This window comes from Pleurodeles waltl, chromosome 12, assembly GCF_031143425.1.
Source record: "Pleurodeles waltl isolate 20211129_DDA chromosome 12, aPleWal1.hap1.20221129, whole genome shotgun sequence".
Taxonomy (NCBI): Eukaryota; Metazoa; Chordata; class Amphibia; order Caudata; family Salamandridae; genus Pleurodeles; species Pleurodeles waltl.
In genome coordinates, this window is record NC_090451.1 from 102,687,788 (window position 1) to 102,711,375 (window position 23,588).

Sequence of the window (23,588 nt, forward strand, 5' to 3'; positions counted from 1 at the left end):
ACAAATTCAACTATGGTCACAAGGATGGGAGAGGTTTTGGGAGATGAGGAGTGTAGTGCCGCAAGCGTTGTGACCAAGGTGACTACACCATATATCGTATTTCGATTTTGAAATATGGAGTACTGCTGTAAAGTTAAAAGGTACTATTTAAAAAACTAAAAAACAACAACAAAAAAACAGTACTGGGCTTGACACTAGAGCTACTCTTGGTTGGTTGACTTCTGAGCTCAGGCCACCAGGATGATTGGACCTTATGAGATAGGCCAGACAAGGACAGTAGTTTCACAAGGAAGACCCATGCAGTTCTTGGCCTCAGCTAGGAAAGCAGGTTTGCAGTTTCACCCCTTAAGTGTTGCCTTCACCTGCCTACTTCTTGAGGTAGGAGGAGGATCCAGCTAGAGTCTTTGGTTGACAGGACTCATTAATCCTTAAAACACTAAAAAAGTATTTGGGGGCTGAAAAAAGGGAGCAGTATTACAAGTAATGCTTAGATGTCATTCAGCAATGTGGCAACTGCTGTGGCAGTCAAGTACAGATAGGTGACTGCATTTATCAAGGGATCAAATAAACTCTTCTTATTGAAGATGAGGTCAACAACTTTACTGGGGTCTCCACTTTCAAGGACGAGCCAAAAAGCTCATATAGCCAGATCAAAGCTCATTGTTCGGGCATTGGTGTTAATGAGGTCAATGCGTATCCGCAGTTACTGCTCTGCAACTTCACTGTTAAGGTTGAGCATGAACCAGGTACCTACCTAAATAAGGTCCGGAAGAGAGGAGGTGTGGAGGTCAAACCATAGCTCGACATGATGGCCTAGGCCTGTCACAGAATGAGACATCTTCTCAAGTATCTCCAGACCCTTGATGTCGTAGGCCATGTAGGAAGGCAAAGCATTACCTTGCAGGGAAGATGCATGCACCACCTTAGACATTCCCTCCCTAAACACAAGACCAAAACATCCTTGGTACCCTTGGACTTTTCTTTTTAGGAAAGTCCTTAAGTAGGGTTTTTAGACAAACATACTGTGTAGAAACTGAATTTGAACTTACAAATTAAAGTTACAGAAGCCTGCATTTAACTGCAGTTTAAAGATTAATGTTTACAAATACAAAAAATCTTAACAAAAATGCCTTTGAGAGTCCTGAACATAAGTAGAGATATTCAACTGTGAATAGATGCCACAGACAAACCATGCAATATAGAAGAAAAAAAAAGGAAGAAAAAAGTAAACATTCCTCTCTGCACCAAAAACAGTATCAACATAGTTGCTTATTCACACTATGGTCGCACAATTCAGAATGATGCCAACTAGCGGAAGAGATACACAAATATTAAACGTTAGCAATGATTACCTGTGTTTTGCCTGGGGGTGTTTTTGCCATCCTCTTTACACTTTTTTTCAGGGTCTCCTCAAAGTCACTACCAGTGTCAGACTGAAATTCAGACTCGGTGCTGAGATCCCTGAAAAGAGACTAACCCCATTAAAAAGCAACTCCTTCTGAACTTTCTGCTATAACCGAACACTGGCCATTATAAATTGCAAATAACTTGAATAATGTGACTATTCTCTGACTTACCTCAGTCATTTTACAAAGTGTAGAATCTCACGCAGTTTGCCACCAGATACCAACACAAAAACTAACCTCACCTTGTGATGCTACTAACAAGGCCAAACAGTGCCCAACATGGATACACGTCTTACACCTCCCACTGAATAACCACCAGAGAGAGGGTAGAGATGAATTCAGTATGGGGACCAGATTTCATTTCATTACTTCAGAAAAAAAATCAACCAAAGGGATAATGTTTGAAAAAGCACACAGAACTGGATTTCTAAATAAAATGGGGAATGCATGCTCAGTAGAACCCCTGTATTTAATGGTCAGCAGCTCACCAATAAAGCAAGGTTGCTGTAGGCAACAGACAATGACTTAAAAGTGCACACTTTTCCTTAAAGGAGATGAGCTGGCTGGAGAGTGGCTAATGATAGGAAGACCTACTGAATGCGTAAAGCGAAGTATGCATAATTCATGAATAGTTAATTTGTATTGAAACATTTTTAGAACACTCACTGCACAGAAGGCGCATCAGATCCGATGAGGGACTCCATGTCTTCTACCATCTGGGCTGACGGGCTGGAAACGTCTGAGCTGCTTGCCAAGAACCCACGATGAGGCTGCCCTCGTGGTGACATAGCCCTGGAAGGTCCCGAGCCAGACTCTGATGAGCACTCCAAGATACGGGTGGATCGCCTTAGAAGCATCCTTTAACGCAGTGGCTTGCTTGAATAATAAAGCATGTAAAAAGCAGGTTAAGATAAAGGTGTGAGCAGACAAGGAATGATTAATGTTCCATGTATCATTCAAGAGCACTGAAAAACCAATTACTTTGAGAATTCTCCCCTCCCCCCCCCCCCAGGAAAATCACACAGGTCCAGTCAATTGTAATCCTCTTGCGTGTAGCCATAACACTTCATCACTGGCCACATACTTCAAATGCAGGGATATTGGTCTTTACAACATATTTTCCCATTCTCTTCAGGACTACAAGCTTTAATATGGAGCTTGAGCTGTATATATCCTACACCCAAGAATATCTCATCCAGCCCCAGAAAGAAAATGCTTCTAATTCAGAACGTTGGGTCTAAACTCCTAACTCACTCTCACTCTCCAATTAAGCAAGGGCCCTGGCTGTATAACCTACACCCAAACTAGATCTCACCCATCCTCAAGGACCACCAACTGCGTCTATACATTCTCCAACGTTGTCCTTGCCCTCCATTGGGGACAAAGACTTTAAAAAGAGATGGTACTGTATGCGTAGGAGCCTAACCATCACTGCTCCTCACTGGCAAAAGTCTTTAAAAACATGCTATGAAGACTAGCTCATAACCATACAACTGCCAAACCTTCACTTACCCTCCAGGGTCTTTTAGCTTCACCTCCCAAGATCAACAGCCTCTTGGTGCAACACAATTTAAATGTGGAATGCTGTATTCTGCTGTTGGATTTACCACTTGATCGACCCCTAACTTCAGGAGACAAATCTTAAAATCCAGTAGGTTCTAAAAACTAACACCAATCCACAGGGCATGTAAATCCAGGCAGTCTCGATCAAAACTGCCTACGTCCACAAAAGCTACAAACTACAATAGCAAGGTGATGGGGGTCACGGTATAGAGTTAATGTCTATGTATCCTATTTCCCACACCCTAGCACAGACCCACCAAGTAGGAGTCAATCAGGAAAGGATTAGGTCTACACATTGGGGGAAGAGGATGTGGCCAGCTAGATGGCCGTTTTGACATAACTTGCTTCAGCTCAGTCTGCCTGCAATTGATCGTCTTAAATCCTGCCTGACTTTGCTATCCTTGAGGGTCCTAGAAAGCAATGATTGACCTACACCAGTGAATAGTAGAGAAGTAAGTAGCAGAGAGGGTCATCAGAGGTCGAGAGGGCAGTTTCCCTGCCATTTTGTCAGGAGGAAGACTTGTATGGCCTGTGCCAAAAACTACATGAAAGAGGCGACGGCTGGGGAGGGAGACCAAGAGGCTTGAGTGCCCCAGTAGATGCACACAGAAAATCACAGCCTAAACACTGAACAAAACCTGGAGCCGAGGACCATTGAAGACCAAAACAGCCAAGATGGCAGACATGAAAGGCCACTGAGGCCACTCGACCACATAATAGGCAGAGGACCATGCTGGATTTGCAAACCCGGGGTGGCAGAGAAGAGAGATCCAACCTGCTGACCAGTGAACGACTGAGACATAAGACATCACACAGCAGATGTGGCCTCCAAGAGTCATACCTGAACCGAAGAGGGAGAGATGTCATGAAGGGTGGGGCTAGGGCAAGATGAAGAGCCGCCGGAGCAGTAGTCACTGACAGTGCACACAGTGTGCAACCTGGAATGGCTAGAAACGCCCCATCTAATGGCAATAAAACAAGCCCTTCTGCTCATGAAGTGGACCTTAGGCCACAAAGGCAATTAGGTACACCTTGCTCCAGAGAAGTGCACTGAGAAGCAGGAGAAACACTATCTCTCAGCACCTTCAATATCCTGAGGACTAAGTAAAAGCTGTTTGTGCAGCTCACAGACAATGGAGCAAGTGGCCCAGGGTACACTGCTCAAGTGCTGGCACAGAAGGTACATAAAAGAATTGAGGCAGAGATAACATTTTGTTTAAAGTATTGAATAAGGCCGGAGGAAATATACTCCCATGACTAAGCCTAAAAAAAAAAAAAAAAGTGATACTGCCGGACAACTGGTACCCGGCACCTTGACTCACTTTGAGGGGACATAGGAGTAAAGCACTGAACTATTAAGGTGTGCTACTTTTAAAATTATTTTATGGCCAAGGACACAGCACATCCCCAATTGCTAGCAACCAACACTATTCTGTAGGCAACGGAAGAGTCTGAAGTAATAAACAAAAAATTATGGGAGTGGGATCTGAGGTGATGCTCTTACAGCAGTACCTAAGAAACATGGTTGAAACTGTGAGTATGCAAAGCAGCCATAAGTTTGAATTGTAAGATGTTGTGAAGGAACTGGGGAACAGAGTTTCCCCACTAATGCATACAACTAAGGACTGAACGTGAAGAGACAGAGGGCCTCTCCCAGAGAAATAATCTCTACTTCATCAGGTTTCCAGAAGGAGCAGAGGGAATAGATCTGATACAGGTTCTCAGGAACTTGCTGACCTAAGTGATAAAGGCACAGAACTGCTCCACATGCTACATGTGGGCACAAAGAACAGTGGTGCAAACAACCAGTAAATGTCAGATTTCTAAACTATCAAGACAGGTACATGATCCTTCGAGTGGCCAGGGAAAAAGGAAAAGGTCTCTCTGAAAAAAAAATTGTTATAGTCCAGGATTACACAAAAGCAGTACAGAAGCAACTGAAGAAATATGATCAGGTAAGACAGAAGCTGAGGGCTGTAGGACCTCAATATATATTAATATTCCGAGCTCAGCTGAAGTTGATTTTTCAGGTAAATACTTTTTTTGAGAACACACAATAAGCATAGACATGGATTGAAGAGACCCCTATGACGCGTCAAACACAGAACGCTCCTTGGGCCTAACCACCATCAGCCTCGATGCAGAGGTTTCTGCGTCGATGCACATTACGCTCAACTAGCACACCATCAGTTCCTGCTAGAATACGAGGCTGAAGGGAGAGTTTGGGGTTCAGACGTTAGCTAACCATGATGAAAATAACACCCCAACAAGAGACTTGGCCTCAGACAGACATGGATGATCCGATGACACATGAAGACAAGAGCGAGGGTGATCCCTTAGAACCCTAGCTGGTGGTTCACGTATTATATTCATACAGATTAAGTGGTCGCAAACTAAAACATAGCAATGACATGGCAGGCAAATGCAAGGGTTATGGCCTACAAACAATCCTCCAAGTCGTTTCAAGTTGGTAATAGTGTGTAGGCAAGTGAAGAGTGGGGTATGTGAGTAAACTGAAATATTAAGGGTGTTTTGTGAGGGAATATGGAGGGGACTGAAGATTGAATTTATCTTGTTTATGTTATTTCCAAATTATATTGATATACAAGAATCGCGGACTGAATATGAATTCAGTAGGAAATGATAAATAACAAACTTATATCCTGGAATGTAAACTGGTTGGGGTTTAAGTGAGAGATGGTGGCCCAGTATATACACACACACACACACACACACACACACTACCGCATCCACAACATTATGATTTTACTGATAAAACCTGGACAGGAAATGTAAATTCCAGGGAAGGGGGTCAATATGTCTCATTGGCACTTGCGAAAGCAACAAGAGGTGCAATACAAGGTGGGAAAACCACTCCCCTCCAAATAAAAAAAAATGGGCAGGACCCTCTTGGGAGCTATGTTGGAGTTTGAAGGAAGCATGAAAACTGGACATGGCTGAGTAATGTATAAGCACCACGTAGGTTAAGGCAGGGAGTTCTTGATAAGGTAGGGGCTATTCTATCAGAGACAGACTCCTCACTACACAATTTGGGAGGGGATTTCAATGATGTGGTATCAGAGGAAGATAGGTCCAGGCCGAGGATACGCCCCGAAAACAACACAACTCTCCCAATTTACAAAATTAAAGGGCCTCTTGGATAGGCGGAAACTCTAACATCCGTACAAGCAACATTACTCATACCACTCTGAAGAGCATAAAACCTCTCCTAAAATAGATTGTGTTTATCCTCGGATTGGAAATTACAATAGAGAATGTTAAATTGATTGAGAAATCTCAGACCACTAACTTTTGATAGTCAAGCTGGAAAGGTAGACAAAGACAGGAGGAAGTGGGTGGAGGCTGAATGGCTGGAAGCTACAAGATCCAGCTGTGTTGGGGGAGATCAAGGCAGACAGAGCTGTACTTCAGTGAAAAGGAGAGTACAGGGGACTCCACCATATTATGGGAAGCCTATAACACAGTCCTCGACCATGAAGAACAAAACATAATAGCTTGGAAAAAAAAGAAAAGATGGAATAAAAGTTAGTGAACTAGAGGCATGACTTCAGATTTTGGAAAAAAAGAACAGGTATAGGGGCAAGGTGTGCAGGTAAAAAGAAAGGTAACTACAGGCCCTTAAGCAGGAAAATCAACAGAGTAAACACTATCCGGCACTATCCGGCAACCAAGCATGAATTGTACAAGGTGAGAGAGAAATCTGGTTGCTTTCTGGTATGGCTTAGTAGAGAGAAGCAGTAGTCAGATGGGTGGAGATTATTAAAGATGACAAAAGAGAAATGAAGGCGGCCACTGATGAAATTACTAGAAAAGCATAATACATACACTCACAAGGTATTGAGTGGAAACATCTCACGACTGGCACAATTTGTGTTGTTGGGAATTCCCAATGATGTTGACATGCCATTATCTTCACTTCTGTTGTGCGTGCATGCATGCATGCAGGGCCTATTGGTAGCCAACAGCCATGCGAAGGCAAGGGGTCCACAAACATTTCTGAGCTAAGTGAGTAGCAAACTGGAATGGATACATATACGGAGGTCCAGAAAGTTATGCATGAGGCTGCCCCTATAAATTCCAAAACGCTTGTAGGAGCTCACTGCAATATTACAATCCAGGAGATGGGCATCACAAAGAAATCAGTCAAGAAGGCAAGGGGCAACCCTATGCATGATAATGAGTACATCAAAGAAGAGGTTGATCAATACAGGATAGCGGACCAGCGTAACATATGGATCTACTTCAAGTCCGTACTTAAAGCTTGAAAGTATGACATTTAAAAATTGCTCTTCTATTTGAACACTGCAATAACAAATCAAACATAAATGTGATTTCTTTATTTCTGTGTATTGGTCGACATATATTATGCACCAATCATATTTTGCAATGTTATAAATAAACAAAATGGTAAATGAAAAAAAAAAGTCTATACATTCAAATCAAAGCCCAAACCCTCACTCAGAAGCCACAAGTTCAACATAGAGGTGGACTGGTTCAGTCTGTCTCCTTTTCGCTTGGTTACAGATTCTTTAAAACAAACGTTATCTCCTAGATGAACAAGTTACTTACCTTCTGTAACGACTTTTCTGGTGGATATGTACATATATATATATATATATATATACACATATATACAACCAAACATACACATCCTTATATACATACACCGTAGGAAATCTTGGTAAGACGACCAACCAGGCAACGGGGAGGCGGGTGGAACCGTGAGGAATCCACAGTTAGCTAGTGTACCAACCAGAAAAGGCGTTACCGAAGGTAAGTAACTTGTTCTTCTGATGGATACAACTACTTGTGGATTCCTCACCTAATGAATAGAGTCCCAAAGCAGTACCGCACTCTGCGGCAGGTGCCTGAATGGTCAAAACAAGAAATCCTGCAGCACAGACCGTGCAAAATGGCCATCCCTCCTAACCTCTGAGTCCAAGCAATAATGCGTGTGGAGGGAAGCCCAAGTTGCGGCCTTACAAATTTCATCTACAGGAACACCTCTAGCCAAGACCGAAGATGCCAACTTAGCCCTGGTGGAATGGTCTCTAATTCCAACAGGAGGAACAATCTTTGCTAAGGAATAACATACTTTTCTGCAAAGAATGACCCATATGGACAGTGTTCTTTTGTGGACAGCCTTGTCTTTCCTCTTCCCCACGTAGCCGATGAAGAGCTGATCGTCCACCCAGAACTCTCTCGATGTAAAAACTTAAAGCTTTCCTCAGGTCAAGCCGATGCAGTCTCTCCTCCTCTTTTGATGGATGGGGAGGAGGGTAGAAAGACGAGCATTATAGATTGACCCAAATGGAAGAGTGTAGCAACCTTTGGTAGGAAAGCCGCCCTGGTCCTCAGCACCACAATGTCTGCATGAAAAGAAGTAATAGGGGGTTTAACGCTAAGCGCTTGAAGTTCACTCACTCGCCTAGCCGACGTGATGGTTATGAGAAAAACAGTCTAACACCAAAAACCTTAACGGACATGAATGTAAAGGTTCAAATGGCGAACACATCAGGAATGTGAGAACTAAATTCAAATCCCACTGAGGCATAATAAACGGAGTGGGAGGAAACCTATTGGTACGACCCTTTAAGAACCTTATACCTATAGGGGACTTAAATAAAGAGGGTTGATCGGGAAGGCACAGAAAGGCCGACAGTACTGACAGATAGCCCTTAACAGTCGCAACTGCACAACCCCTCTGCGCCAAGGACAACGCAAACAATAAAATGTCTGACAAATGGGCCCGTAAAGGATCAATTTGCTTCTCTCCACACCAAGCAACAAATTTTGCCCATCTGCCAGCATAGATAGATTTGGTGGAGTGTCGCCTGGCTGATAAAATAACGTCCACCACTTCTGGCGGGAGAGAAAAGGAACTCAGATTGTCCCGTTCAATCTCCAGGCATGAAGGTGCAGGCTTTGGAGGTGGGGGTGTGGAACCTGCCCCTGAGACTGCGAGAGGAGGTCTGCCCTGTGAGGGAGATGGAACAGAGGGCACAGTGAGAGTTGGAGAAGGTCTGTGTACCACACCCTTCTTGGCCAATCCAGAGCTATTAAGAGGACTTGGCCCCGGTCTTGGCGAATCTTCCTCAGAACCCGAGGAATCAAGGGTATTGGGGGGGGGGGGGGGGGGGAAGGGGGGAGGGAGAGGAGAAATGCGTAAAGCAACTGGCCGTAACATGACCTCTGAAACGCATCCCCCAAAGCTCCTTGCACCAGATGAACGAGTTACTTACCTTCGGTAACAACTTTTCTGGTGGATACATTAGCTACCTGTGGATTCCTCACCTAATGAATACTCCCATGGCGCCAGCATTCGACGGAAATCTTCTTACTAGTCTCTGCACGTCGACGAGGACGTCACTCTAGCCCACGCGACGCCGTCTGACGTCATACAGGCAATAAGAGGTCCTCGACGACGTGCGGACGTCAGTACCAATCATTTTTTACGTGCATGAGAACAACCAGGCAATGCAATGAAAGAGCAAGGCAACATCCCATTATATTGTAAAAATACACAACATTGCATGAATAACTGTAAATCTTTTATATATATATATATATATATAACTCTCTCTTTTTAAAATATATATACACATCAAGTATATACACAAAGATATATACATATATACATATATATAAATATATTATATACAACATCTATTGCACCCTCAAAGACCAAGAGGAGCGCACTCAAGGATTACTTGGTAAGACCAGAAAGGCAACGGGGAGGCGGGTGGGACCGTGAGGAATCCACAGGTAGCTAATGTATCCACCAGAAAAGTCGTTACCGAAGGTAAGTAACTCGTTCTTCTGATGGATACAACTACCTGTGGATTCCTCACCTAATGAATAGAGTCCCAAAGCAGTACCACGCCCGGCGGTGGGTGCCTAAATGGTCAAACCAAGAAATCCTGCAGCACTGACCGTGCAAAATGGCCGTCTCTTCTAACCTCAGAATCCAAACAGTAATGTTTTGCAAAAGTGTGAAGGGACGACCAAGTTGCGGCCTTGCAGATGTCGACCACAGGAACACCCCTGGCCAAGGCCGAAGTGGCCGACTTAGCTCTGGTGGAATAAGCTCTAATGCCCTCAGGAGGATCCTTCTTTGCCAAAGAGTAACAGATTTTAATGCAAAGAACAACCCACCTGGATAGTGTTCTCTTGTGGACTGCCTTTCCTCTCCTCTTGCCCACGTATCCAATAAACAGCTGATCCTCCAGCCTGAAATCCTTTGTTCTATCAATAAAGAAGCTCAACGCTCTCTTTGGGTCCAGACGGTGCAGTCTTTCTTCCTCTTTGGAAGGATGAGGCGGAGGATAGAACGTGGACAAAGTAATTGCCTGAGCCAAATGGAAGGGTGAAACAACCTTCGGGAGGAAAGCAGCCTTGGTCCTCAACACCACCTTATCCCCATAAAAAGTTGTATAAGGGGGCTTTACTGATAAGGCCTGCAACTCACTCACTCTCCTTGCTGATGTTATAGCTATCAAGAAGACTGTTTTTAAAAACAAATACCTTAAGGGGCAAGAATGCATAGGTTCAAAAGGGGACCCCATAAGGAAAGTTAGGACCAAGGACAAATCCCATTGCGGCATAACGAATGGCTTTGGAGGATATTTATTTAGAAGACCTTTCAGGAATCTGATAACAATAGGGGATTTAAATAAAGATGGTTGGTCTGGAAGACATATGAAGGCTGACAAGGCCGATAAATAACCCTTAGTGGTAGCCACTGCACAACCTTTCTGCGCTAGAGACAGAGCAAAAGACAAAACGTCCGATAGATGAGAATGCAAAGGATCAATCTGCCTCTCTCCACACCACGCAACAAATTTAGACCACCTATTAGCGTAGATAGATTTAGTGGAGTGTCGCCTGGCCGCTAATATAACATCCACTACCTCAGGCGGGAGAGAGAAGGAACTCAGGTTGCCCCGTTCAATCTCCAGGCATGTAGGTGCAGACTCTGGAGGTTGGGGTGTAGAACGTGCCCCTGCAACTGCGAGAGGAGGTCTGCCCTGAAAGGGAGACGGAGCGGAGGGCACATTGAGAGTTGGAGAAGGTCGGAGTACCATACCCTCCTTGGCCAATCCGGAGCTATTAGGATGACTAGAGCCCGGTCCTGGCGTATCTTCCTCAATACTCGAGGAATCAAGGGTATGGGAGGAAACGCGTAAAGCAACTGGCCGCACCAGATTATTTGAAACGCGTCCCCCAACGCTCCCTGCATCGGATACTGGAGGCTGCAGAACAACGGACAATGCGCGTTCTCTCGAGTGGCAAACAGATCTACCCGAGGAAACCCCCACCTCTGGAAGATTAAACGGACTTGATCTGGATGGAGACGCCACTCGTGGTCTGCCGAGAAATGGCGACTGAGACTGTCCGCACGCACGTTCAAGACTCCGGCCAGATGGTTTGCTATCAAGCAAATCTGATGGTCCTTTGCCCAGGACCATAGTCGAAGAGCTTCTCTGCAGAGAAGGTACGACCCCACTCCTCCCTGCTTGTTTATGTACCACATCGTGGTAGTATTGTCCGTTAGGACCTGTACCGACTGACCAAGAAGGGAAGGGAGGAAGGCCTTGAGAGCCAGACGTACAGCCCGTAACTCTAACAGATTGATGTGAAACATCTGTTCCTCTGGAGACCAAAGACCTTTGATCTCCAGATCCCCCAGATGAGCTCCCCACCCTAGAGTGGAAGCATCCGTTATGACTGTGGCCACTGGTGGCGACTGCTGGAACGGCTTTCCTTGTGAAAGATTGTTGCTTGCAATCCACCACCTCAAATCCACAGCAGCATCTCTGGAGATCTTGACAGTACCCTCTAGATCCCCTTTGTGTTGAGACCACTGCCTTCGGAGGCACCACTGAAGAGCCCTCATGTGCCAGCGAGCATGCGTGACCAACAGAATGCAGGAGGCAAAAAGACCGAGCAGACGAAGGACCTTGAGAACTGGAACTACCGCTCCATTTCGAAACATTGGAACCAAATCCTGAATATCTTGAATCCGCTGAGGCGGAGGAAAGGCCCGACCCAATGTTGTATCCAGTACTGCCCCTATGAACAGGAGGCGCTGAGAGGGCTCTAGGTGAGATTTGGGCTCGTTCACCGAAAGACCCAGGTCGAACAACAACTGGGTTGTTGACTGCAGATGATGCGACACAAGCTCCGGGGACTTGGCTTTGATCAACCAGTCGTCCAAGTAAGGGAATACTGCTATCCCCTTCCTTCTGAGTTCTGCCGCAACCACCGACATCACCTTCGTGAAGACTCGAGGTGCTGAAGTAAGACCAAACGGAAGGACCGCAAACTGATAGTGTTGCGATCCCACCACAAACCGGAGATACTTCCTGTGTGACTTGAGTATCGGGATATGAAAGTAAGCATCCTGCAAGTCGACAGACACCATCCAGTCTTCCTTGTTCAACGCCAAAAGCACCTGTGCTAGGGTCAGCATCTTGAATTTTTCCTGCTTGAGGAACCAATTCAAGATCCTCAGGTCCAGAATTGGTCTCAAACGACCATCCTTCTTGGGAATCAGGAAATACCTTGAGTAACATCCTCGACCCCTTTCCTGCTCTGGGACCAACTCCACCGCGCCCTTGGAAAGGAGGGCTTGTACCTCCTGTTCTAGCAACAGGAGGTGTTCTTCTGAACAATAAGAAGGGCGGGGCGGGATGAGGGGCGGGAACTCCCGAAAGGGAAGGGTGTAGCCTTTTCCCACAATACTGAGAACCCAAGTGTCCGTTGTAACAGTCTTCCATTTGGTGAGAAAATGCTGTAATCTTCCCCCTACAGGAGAGGAGTGAGTGGGAAATGGTGGAAGCCTAAGGCTGCTTCCCCTGCTGCACCCCGCCAGAGGATGAGGAAGAGGCAGAGTGCTGCTGAGAGGCTCCTCTGGTGCGGACCCTACCTCTCCCCCTGAAAGATCTATAGGGATGGGAAGAGGCAGGTTGCTGATATCTTCCCCGAAAGGAAGAGGAGGAAGAGCCACGCCCAAATCCACGAAACCTCCTGAAAAATCTGGAAGAGGCCGTGGAAGAAGGAGCTTGGAGCCCTAACGACTTAGCCGTGGCCCTGCTTTCCTTAAAACGTTCCAAGGCCGAATCAGCCTTGGCTCCAAACAGTTTGTCCCCATCAAACGGGAGATCCAACAATGTGGACTGTACATCTGCAGAAAAGCCCGAGTTACGGAGCCAGGCCTGTCTCCTTGCCACCACAGTTGTGCCCATTGCTCTGGCTACCGAGTCGGTGGTATCCAGTCCCGTCTGGATAATCTGGGTCGCAGCAGCCTGGGCATTTGAGACAAGATCCAAAAGACCCTGGGGAAGCTCTGTAAACGATGAGGAAATGTCATCCATCAGAGCATGAATATACCTCCCCAGGATACAGGTTGCATTGGTGGCTTTTAACGCCAGCCTGCAGGATGAAAAAATCTTCTTCGACTGCGCCTCTAGCTTCTTTGAATCTCTGTCCCCAGGCACCGTCGGGAAAGAACCAGGCGCTGACTTGGATGAACAGGAGGCCTGCACCACCAAGCTCTCCGGCGTAGGGTGCCTAGATAGAAACCCAGGGTCAGTCGGAGCCGCCCGATACCTCCTGGCCACGGCTCTGTGAACTGCTGGGGAAGATGCCGGCCTCTTCCACACCTCTAACACCGGATCCAGCAGAGCGTCATTAAATGGCAACAGAGGCTCCGCCGCAGCTGAGGCCGGATGTAGCACCTCTGTTAAAAGGTTTTGTTTAGCCTCCACCACCGGCAAAGGCAGGTCCAAAAAACTAGCTGCCTTCCGTACCACTGCATGAAAGGAAGCAGCCTCCTCAGTATATTCCCCCGGGGACGAAAGATCCCACTCAGGGGAAGTGTCCAGCCCACTGGCCGACTCCAGTCCACGCAGCCCATCACCCGAGTCCTCTAGCTCTCCTTCCTCCAGGGCTCGTTGGTACTCCTGCTCTTCTAATACACGGAGAGCACGTCTCCTGGAATGAAGTCGCTGTTCAATACGCGGAGTCGACAATGCCTCCGCCGAAGTCGAAGATCGGCGCCGATCTTCAGAAGCCACCGACGCCGCGTCCGGCGCCACAGGTAACTTCGGCGCCGACAAAAGAGCAGCTGAAGCAGATGGACCCACCGGAGTCACAGGCCGAAATCCCGACTTCGACGTCGACGGGATGGAAATCCCCGGGGCCAATCCTTCGGACGCCACCGGAGCGGCCACCGGCGCCGACACTGGCGCCGAGCCCACGTTCCCAAAAGGGAGAAAGGGCATAAAGGGTGCCGGCCGAAGAGGCGCAGGATCACCCAAAGAAAAGGCCAAAGGCCCAGCCGGAGCACCCCCTGGAGCCATCTGTTGGAAGATGGCATACATCGCATTCAAGAATGCGGAACTATCGGCTCCAGGGGTGGGAAAAGCCGGATACTGAGGTGCCTGTCTCGGAGGCGACCCCGACGCCGCCTCGGCGTCTGCGCCGGAGAAAACACCTGAGGCTCCAATACCTCAATCACCGACGCCTGTCCAGGTGAAGTTGGAGACGCCGGAGAGGGCAACGGCGTCGAAGGATGCGGCGTAACCGTGGGACTGATCTCCCATGTCCTTCGGCGCCGATCCGAAGACCTGGAACAAGTCTCCTTCGAATGACGCCGAGATTCTCTACGGCGCCGGGAGTCTCGATGACGCCGATGTCTTGGAGAAGAAGACTTCTTGTGATGCTTCTCCTTCGATTAAGCCATAAACAGCTTCGCCTCACGTTCCTTGAGGGCCTTTGGATTCATGTGCTGGCATGAATCACAAGTCGAGACGTCGTGGTCGGAGCTCAAACACCAAAGGCAATCGGAATGAGGATCCGTCACCGACATCTTGCCTCCACACTCACGACAAGGCTTAAATCCAGACTTTCTCTGCGACATTATTACCACAGTGAAAGACTACGCAGCAAAAATACACTGTAACCAAAAAAGTAACAGTTGCTCCCTCGAAGATAACCGTTTCGAATGCACGGAAAAAAGGGAACTGACGTCCGCACGTCGTCGAGGACCTCTTATTGCCTGTATGACGTCAGACGGCATCGCGTGGGCTAGAGTGACGTCCTCGTCGACGTGCAGAGACTAGTAAGAAGATTTCCGTCGAATGCTGGCGCCATGGGAGTATTCATTAGGTGAGGAATCCACAGGTAGTTGTATGCATCAGAAACTGGAGACTGCAGAACGACAGACGAACGAGTTACTTACCTTAGGTAACGACTTTTCTAGTGGATACATTAGCTACCTGTGGATTCCTCACCTATTGAATACTCCCATTGCGCCAGCATTCGACAGAAATCTTCTTCCTAGCTTCTGCACGTCGACGAGGACGTCACAATTGCCCACGCAACACCGTCTGACGTCATACAGGCAATAAGAGGTCCTCGCCGACGTCAGTACCAACATTTTTTACGTGCCTGAGAATAATAGGCTATTGAGATAAATGAACAAATAGCAATATTTAATGACATTCAAAATAAATACATCATTTCAAGAACTTACTATTTTTTATTTTATAAATAAATGAATACACGAATAACTATATATATAAATATATATATATATATATATATATATATATATATACACACATACACACATATATACAGTAAATGTACAAGTCCTCAAAAACCAAGAGGAGCACACCCAAGAACAACTTGGTTAGACCAGACAGGCAACGGGGAGGCAGGTGGGACCGTGAGGAATCCACAGGTAGCTAATGTATCCACCAGAAAAGTCGTTACCGAAGGTAAGTAACTCGTTCTTCTGATGGATACAACTACTTGTGGATTCCTCACCTATTGAATAGAGTCCCAAAGCAGTACCGCACTCGGTGGTGGGTGCCTGAATGGTCAAACCAAGATGTTCTGCAGCACTGACTGTGCAAAATGGCCATCCCTTCGAACCTCAGAGTCCAAGCAGTAATGCTTCGCAAAAGTGTGGAGGGATGACCAGGTTGCGGCCTTGCAGGTGTCAACCACAGGAACCCCTCTAGCCAAGGCCGAAGAGGCCGACTTAGCTCTGGTGGAATGAGCTCTTATACCATCAGGGGGTACTTTCTAAAGAGTAACACATTTTAATGCAAAGAATGACCCACCTGGAGAGTGTTTTCTTGTGGACTGCCTTTCCTCTCCTCTTTCCCACGTACCCGATGAAGAGCGGATCCTCCAGCCTGAAATCCTTTGTTCTGTCCACATAAAAGCTTAGCGCTCTCCTTGGGTCTAAGCGGTGTAGTCTCTCTTCTTCTTTTGAAGGATGAGGCGGAGGATAAAACGTGGAAAGAGTAATTGTTTGGGCCATATGAAAGGGTGAAACAACCTTCGGTAGGAAAGCAGCCTTGGTCCTCAACACCACCTTATCCCCATAAAAAGATGTGTAAGGGGGTTTTACAGATAGAGCCTGCAGCTCACTCACTCTCCTTGCAGAAGTAATTGAAACCAGGAAAACCGTCTTTAGGACCAATAACCTTAAGGGGCAAGAATGCATAGGCTCAAACGGGGAACCCATAAGAAAGGTTAGAACCAAGTTTAAATCCCACTGAGGCATAATGAAAGGAGTAGGAGGAAATTTGTTAATAAGACCTTTTAAAAATCTAAGTACCATAGGGGATTTGAATAGAGAAGGCTGGTCTGGAAGACATAGAAAGGCTGACCGGGCAGATAAATATCCCTTGACTGTAGCCACTGCACAACCCCTCTGTGCCACAGACAATGCAAAAGAAAAGATATCTGATAAGTGAGCACGTAAGGGATCAATTTGCCTCTCTCCACACCAAATCACAAATTTAGCCCACCTATTAGCGTAGATAGATTTAGTGGAGTGTCGCCTGGCCGATAAAATAATATCCACTACATCAGGCGGGAGAGAAAAGGAACTCAGGTTGCCCTGTTCAATCTCCAGGCATGAAGGTGCAGGCTCTGGAGGTGGGGGTGTAGCACCTGCCCCTGCAACTGCGAGAGGAGGTCTGCCCTGAGAGGGAGACGGAGCGGAGGGCACAATGAGAGTTGGAGAAGGTCCGAGTACCATAACCTCCTTGGCCAATCCGGAGCTATTAAGATGACTTGGGCCCGGTCTTGGCGAATTTTCCTCAAAACTCGAGGAATCAAGGGTATGGGGGGGAAACGCGTAAAGCAACTGGTCGCACCAGGTCATCTGAAACGCGCCCCCCAACGCTCCTTGTACCGGATACTGGAGGCTGCAGAATAACGGACAGTGCGAGTTCTCCCGAGTGGCAAACAGATCTATTCGAGGAAACCCCCACATCTGGAAGATTAGACTGACTTGATCCGGATGGAGACGCCACTCGTGATCGGTCGAGAAATGGCGACAGAGTATCCGCACGCACGTTCAAGACTCCGGCCAGATGATTTGCTACCAAACAAATCTGATGGTCCTTTGCCCAGGACCAAAGCCGCAGAGCTTCTCTGCGGAGAAGATACGACCCTACACCTCCCTGTTTGTTTATATACCACATCGCGGTAGTATTGTCAGTCAGGACCTGAACCGACTGACCGCGAAGGGATGGGAGGAAGGTCTTGAGTGCAAGACGTACAGCCCGCAACTCTAACAGATTTATATGAAACATCTGTTCTACTGGAGACCAAAGACCTTTGATCTCCAGGTCCCCCAGATGAGCTCCCCACCCTAGAGTGGAAGCATCCGTTATTACTGTGGTCACCGGCGGAGGTTGCGAGAACGGCCTTCCTTGTGAAAGATTGCCGTCCGCAATCTACCATTTTAAATCCGCAGCAGCGTCCCCGGAGATCTTTACCCATCCTTCAAGATCCCCTTTGTGTTGAGACCACTGCTTCCAGAGGCACCACTGAAGAGCCCTCATGTGCCAGCGAGCGTGAGTGACCAACAGAATGCAAGATGCGAACAGACTGAGCAGACGTAGGACCTTGAGGACTGGAACGACCGCTCCACTTCGAAACATTGGAACCAATGCCTGAATGTCCTGAATCCGCTGAGGCGGAGGAAAGGCACGATTCAACGTTGTATCCAGTACTGCCCCTATGAACAGGAGGCGCTAAGAGGGCTATAAGTAAGATTTGGGCACATTCACTGAAAAACCCAGGTCGAGCAACAACTGGGTTGTCGACTGTAGGTGATGCAACACGAGCTCCGGAGACTTGGCTTTGATCAACCAGTCGTCCAGATAAGGAAATACTGCTATCCCCTTCCTTCTGAGCTCTGCCGCAACCACCGACATCACCTTTGTGAAGACTCGAGTTGCTGAAGTAAGACCAAACGGGAGGACTGCAAACGGATAGTGCTGCGACCCCACCACAAACCGGAGATACTTCCTGTGCGACTTGACTATCGGGATATGAAATTAAGCATCCTGAATGTCGACAGACACCATCCAATCTCCATCGTTCAACGCCATAAGTACCTGAGCTAGGGTCAGCATCTTGAACTTCTCCTGTTTGAGGAACCAATTCAAGATCCTCAGGTCCAGGATTGGCCTCAAACAACCATCCTTCTTGGGGATCAGGAAGTATCTTGAGTAACAACCCTGACCCATCTCCTGATCTGGAACCAACTCCACTGCACCCTTTGAAAGGAGGTCTTGAACCTCCTGCTCTAGTAACAGGAGATGCTCTTCTGAACAGTAGGAAGGGCGGGGTGGGATGGGGGGGCGGAAACTCCCGAAAGGGAAGGGCATAGCCTTTCCCCACAATGCTGGTAACCCAGGAGTCTGATGTTATGACCTCCCACTTGTGGAGAAAATTCAGTAACCTCCCCCCTACAGGAGTGGAGTGAGAAGGAATTGGCGGAAGCCTAAGGCTGCTTCCCACGCTGCACCCCTCCAGAGGAAGAGGCAGAGTGCTGCTGAGTGGCTCCCCTGGTGCGGACCCTACCCTTCCCTCTGAAAGATCTATAGGAGAGAGCAGAGGTGGGTTGCTGGAATTTTCCTCGAAAGGAGGAGGAGGAGGAACCACGACCAAATCCTCGAAACCTCCTAAAAAATCTGGAGGAAGCAGAAGAAGAGGCTTGCAAGCCCAACGACTTTGCAGTGGGGCTACTATCCTTGAACCTTTCTAAAGCCGAATCCGCCTTGGCGCCAAAAAGTTTGTCGCCATCAAAAGGAAGGTTCAAGAGGGTCGATTGTACATCAGAGGAAAAACCAGAGCTACGAAGCCAGGCCTGCCTCCTCGTAGCCACAGCAGTACCCATAGCTCTAGCAACAGAGTCAGATGTATCCAACCCAGATTGAATAACCTGGGTTGCTGCTGCCTGAGCATCAGAAACCAGGCTCAATAATTCTTGAGGAACCTCAGTGTGCGTTGACTTAATCTCATCCATCAGGGCGTAAATGTATCTCCCCAAGATGCACGTAGCATTGGTGGATTTCAAAGCCATGCTACATGACGAGAAAACCTTCTTCGATGACATGTCCATCTTTTTAGAGTCTCTATCCGAGGGCACAGCTGGAAAGGACCCAGGAGCAGATCTAGCTGAGCAAGAAGCCTGAACCACCAGGCTTTCAGGTGTTGGATGCCTGGAAAGAAAGCCTGGGTCAGCGGGTGCAAACCTATATCTCCGAGCCACAGATCTATTCACCGCCGAAGAGGACACTGGCTTCTTCCAGACTTCCATAATGGGGTCCAGTAGTGCCTCATTAAAAGGCAAAAGTGGCTCTGCAGTTGTTGAGGCAGGGTGCAACACATCTGTCAAGATGTTTGGCTTGGTCTCAGACACCAGCAAAAGGAGGTCCAAAAAGTCAGCCGCCTTTCTATTGACTGAATGAAAAGCCGCTGCCTCCTCTGTGTACTCCCCAGGTGATGACAAGTCCCATTCAGGAGAGGTGTCCAGACCACTAGCAGTGTCCTAGCCATGGAGACCATCACGAGAGTCCTCAATCTCCCCTTCCTCCAATGCCTGTCTCCGGTATTCTTGCTCTTCAAGGAGGCGAAGAGAAAGCCTCCTCGAATGTAGTCTCTCCTCTATCCTCGGCGTCGACATGGCGTCAGAAGATGTCGAAGCTTGACGCCGATCCTCGGATCCGTCAGACGCCGGATCTAACGGCGCCATGGTTTTCTTCGGCGCCGAACGTGGACAGGACGGACTGAAGACTGTTCCGGAGTCGGTGGAGGTCTAGTCGGCGTCGCTGGCTGAGACGCCGAAGCCACAGGAGGCGAAGCCACAGGCGCCGATACCCACGTTTCCCAAGGGAAGAAAGGGCATAAAGGGTGCCTGTCGAAGTGGAGCCGGAGCACCCATGTTGAAGGCCAAAGGGCCTGACGGACCAGCCGGTCCACCACCTGGAGCCATCTGTTGGAAGATGGAGAACATTGCATTCAAGAATGCGGTACTATCAGCTCCAGGGGCCGGGAAAGCCGGGTACTGAAGTGCCTGGTTCGAAGGCGACATCGACGCCGGTTCCGACGTCTGCATGGACGGAGAAAACACCCGAGGCTGTGGAACCTCGAACACAGAAGGAGGATTAACCGATGACACTGGTGAAGTCGGTGAAGTCGGAGATGGCAACGGTGTCGGCAGCTGGGGGGGAGACGGTGGGACTAACTTCCCAAGTCTTTCGACGTCGAGTCGATGGTGACCTCGATCGAGACCTCTCCTTACTCGACCGGCGTCGAGATTCGACGACGCCGGGACTCTTGATGACGCCGATGCGACTTCGGTGAAGACGACTTTCGGTGATGTCTCTTCTCCTTCTTTGACTTCGCAAGAAAAAGTTTGGCCTCACGTTCTTTCAAGGCCTTTGGATTCATACGTTGACAAGAATCACACTTGTCAACGTCTTGGTCGGAACTAAGACACCACAAACAGTCAGAATGTGGATCCGTAACCGACATTTTGCCTGCGCACTCTCGGCAGGGCTTGAATCTGGACTTTCTTTGCGACATTGTAATGTCTCAAAGCAAAAAATAGCGAAAAAAACACTAAGTACGTTGAGTGTCAACAGTAGCTCCCTCGAAGATAACCGTTTCAAATGGCACGGAAAAAAGGGAACTGACGTCGGCGAGGACCTCTTATTGCCTGTATGACGTCCTCGTCGACGTGCAGAAGCTAGGAAGAAGATTTCCGTCGAATGCTGGCGCAGTGGGAGTATTCAATAGGTGAGGAATCCACAGGTAGTTGTATCCATCAGAAAGTGCGCATTCTCTTGAGTGGCAAAGAGGTCTACCTGAGGGAATCCCCACATCCGGAAGATGTGAAGGACCCGGTCTGGATGGAGACGTCACTTGTGATCGACCGTGAAGTGACGACTGAGACTGTCCGCACGTAGGTTCAGAACTCCGGCCAGATGGTTTGCTAATATGCTAATCTAATGGTTCTGTGCCCAGGACCAGAGCCGCAGAGCCTCTCTGCAAAGAAGGTACGACCCTACTCCTCCCTGCTTCTTGATGTACCACATCGCGGTAGTGTTGTCCATCAGGACCTCAACCGACTGACCGCAAAGGGAAGGGAGAAAGGCCTCGAGAGCCAGACTTATCGCCCGCAATTCTAACAGATTGATATGAAACATCTGTTCCACTGGAGACCAATGACCCTTCATCTCCAGATCCCCCAGATGAGCACCCCACCCTAGAGTGGAGGCATCCGTAACAACTGTGGCCCCTGGAGGTGGTAGTGAGAACGGCCTTCCTTGAGAAAGGTTGCCGTCCACTGCCCACCATTGGAGATCCGCTGCAGTGTCCTTGGAGATTCCTTATCGAATCCTCGAGATTCCCTCTGTGCAGAAACCACTGCCTGCGGAGGCACCACTGAAGAGCCCTCATATGCAGGCGCACATGAGTGACCAACAGAATGCAAGAAGCGAACAGACCAAGCAGGCTTAAGACCTTGAGGACCGGAACAACCGCTCCATTTCGAAACATTGGAATCGGCGCCTGAATGTCCCGAATCCGCTAAGGCGGAGGGTAGGCCCGATACTATGTTGTATCCAGTACTGCCCCTATGAACAGGAGGCGTTTAGAGAGCTCCAGGTGAGACTTGGACACGTATACCGAAAACCCCAGATCGAACAACAACTGGGTTGTCACCTGCAGGTGATGCAGCACCAGCTCTGGAGACTTGGCTTTGACCAGCCAATCGTCCCGGTAAGGGAATACCGCTATTCCCTTCCGCCTGAGATGTGCTGCAACCACCGACATCACCTTTGTGAAGACTCGAGGTGCTGAAGTAAGCCCAAACGGAAGGACCGCAAACTGGTAGTGTTGCGACCCCACCACAAACCAGAGATACTTCCTGTGCGACTTGAGTATAGGGATATGAAAGTACGCATCCTGCAAGTCAACAGACACCATCCAATCCTCTTTGTTCAACGCCATAAGTACCCGCTAGAGTCAGCATTTTGAATTTCTCCTGCATGAGGAACCAATTCAAAATCCTCAGGTCTAGGATCGGTCTCAGAGGACCGTCCTTCTTGGGGATCAGGAAATATCTTGAATAACAACCCTGACTTCTTTCCTGCTTTGGAAACAACTCTACTACACCCTTTGAGAACATGGCCAGAACCTCCTGTTCCAACAATAGAAGATGGTCTTCTGAACAAAACGAGGGACGGGGGGAAAGGGAGGAGGAACTCCTGAAAGGGGAGAGCATATCCTTTTTCCACAATATTCAACACCCAGGAGTCTGCTGTTAACTCCCGCTCGCAGAGAGAAAGACAAAGCCTTCCCCCTACAGGAGAGGCATGTTTGATAAAGTGGGGAAAACTAGGGCTGCTTCCCATGCTGTTGTCCACCAGAGGAAGAGGATGACGAGGAAGGGTGCTGCTGGGCTGCCCCTCTAGCTCTAGCCCTCCCACACCCTCTAAAGGGTCGATAAGATGGATTGGCAGGTTGTTGGGCGGAGTACTGGGGCCTCCGAAAAACCGCCCCACGACCAAAATCTCTGAACCTGCGAAAAGACCTATAAGGGGCAGCAAGGGTAGCCTGTAAGCCTAAGGACTTTGCTGTAGCCCGGCTCTCCTTAAAACGTTCAAGGGCAGAGTCTGCTTTCTCCCCAAACAGCCTTTCACCATCGAAGAGCAAGTCTAGTAAGGTGGTCTGTACATCAGAGGAGAATCCAGAGTACCTCAGCCAAGCATGCCTCAGTGTAGCAACAGATGTCCCCATCGCCCTAGCAACTGAGTCTGTTGTATCAAGCCCAGATTGTATAATCTGCTGCACCGCAGCCTGTGCATCCAAAAAGAGTGTTCCAAAAGGCCTCTGAGCCTCCTGTGGCAGATCCCCAACCATAGCCTTGGCTGAGTCCATAAGGGCATGGACATATCTGCCCAGACCATAGGTAGCGTTCGCAGCTTTGAGCGCCAGGCTGCAAGACGAAAATATCTTTTTTGAAGACTGTTCCATTCGTTTGGACTCTCTATCAGATGGGGCTACAGGGAACGAACCAGGAGCAGACTTTGTGGCGCAAGATGCTTGAGCCACTAAACTCTCCTGGGTTGGATGACGTGACAGGAACCCAGGATCCCAGGGGTGCTTTCCTATGCCTCCTTGCCACAGCTCTATTCACAGCCGGAGACAAAACTGGTTTCCTCCACAAGTCCATAATAGGCTCCAACAATGCCCCATTGAGGGGCAGCAAAG

The 23,588-nt window shown here is 48.2% G+C and overlaps 1 long non-coding RNA gene across 1 annotated transcript in view; it reads right to left on the bottom strand.

Annotated features, from left to right (window-relative positions):
* Window positions 1-1,363: 1,363 nt before the first annotated feature.
* The window catches only part of LOC138267668 (uncharacterized), a 135,015-nt gene continuing 112,790 nt past the window's right edge, over window positions 1,364-23,588 (bottom strand). Inside the window, exons 3-4 of the long non-coding RNA XR_011199844.1 lie at window positions 2,073-2,282; window positions 1,364-1,461 (exon numbers count right to left, since the gene is read on the bottom strand). This is a non-coding gene — a long non-coding RNA (uncharacterized lncRNA). The remainder of the gene's footprint in view (window positions 1,462-2,072; window positions 2,283-23,588) is intronic.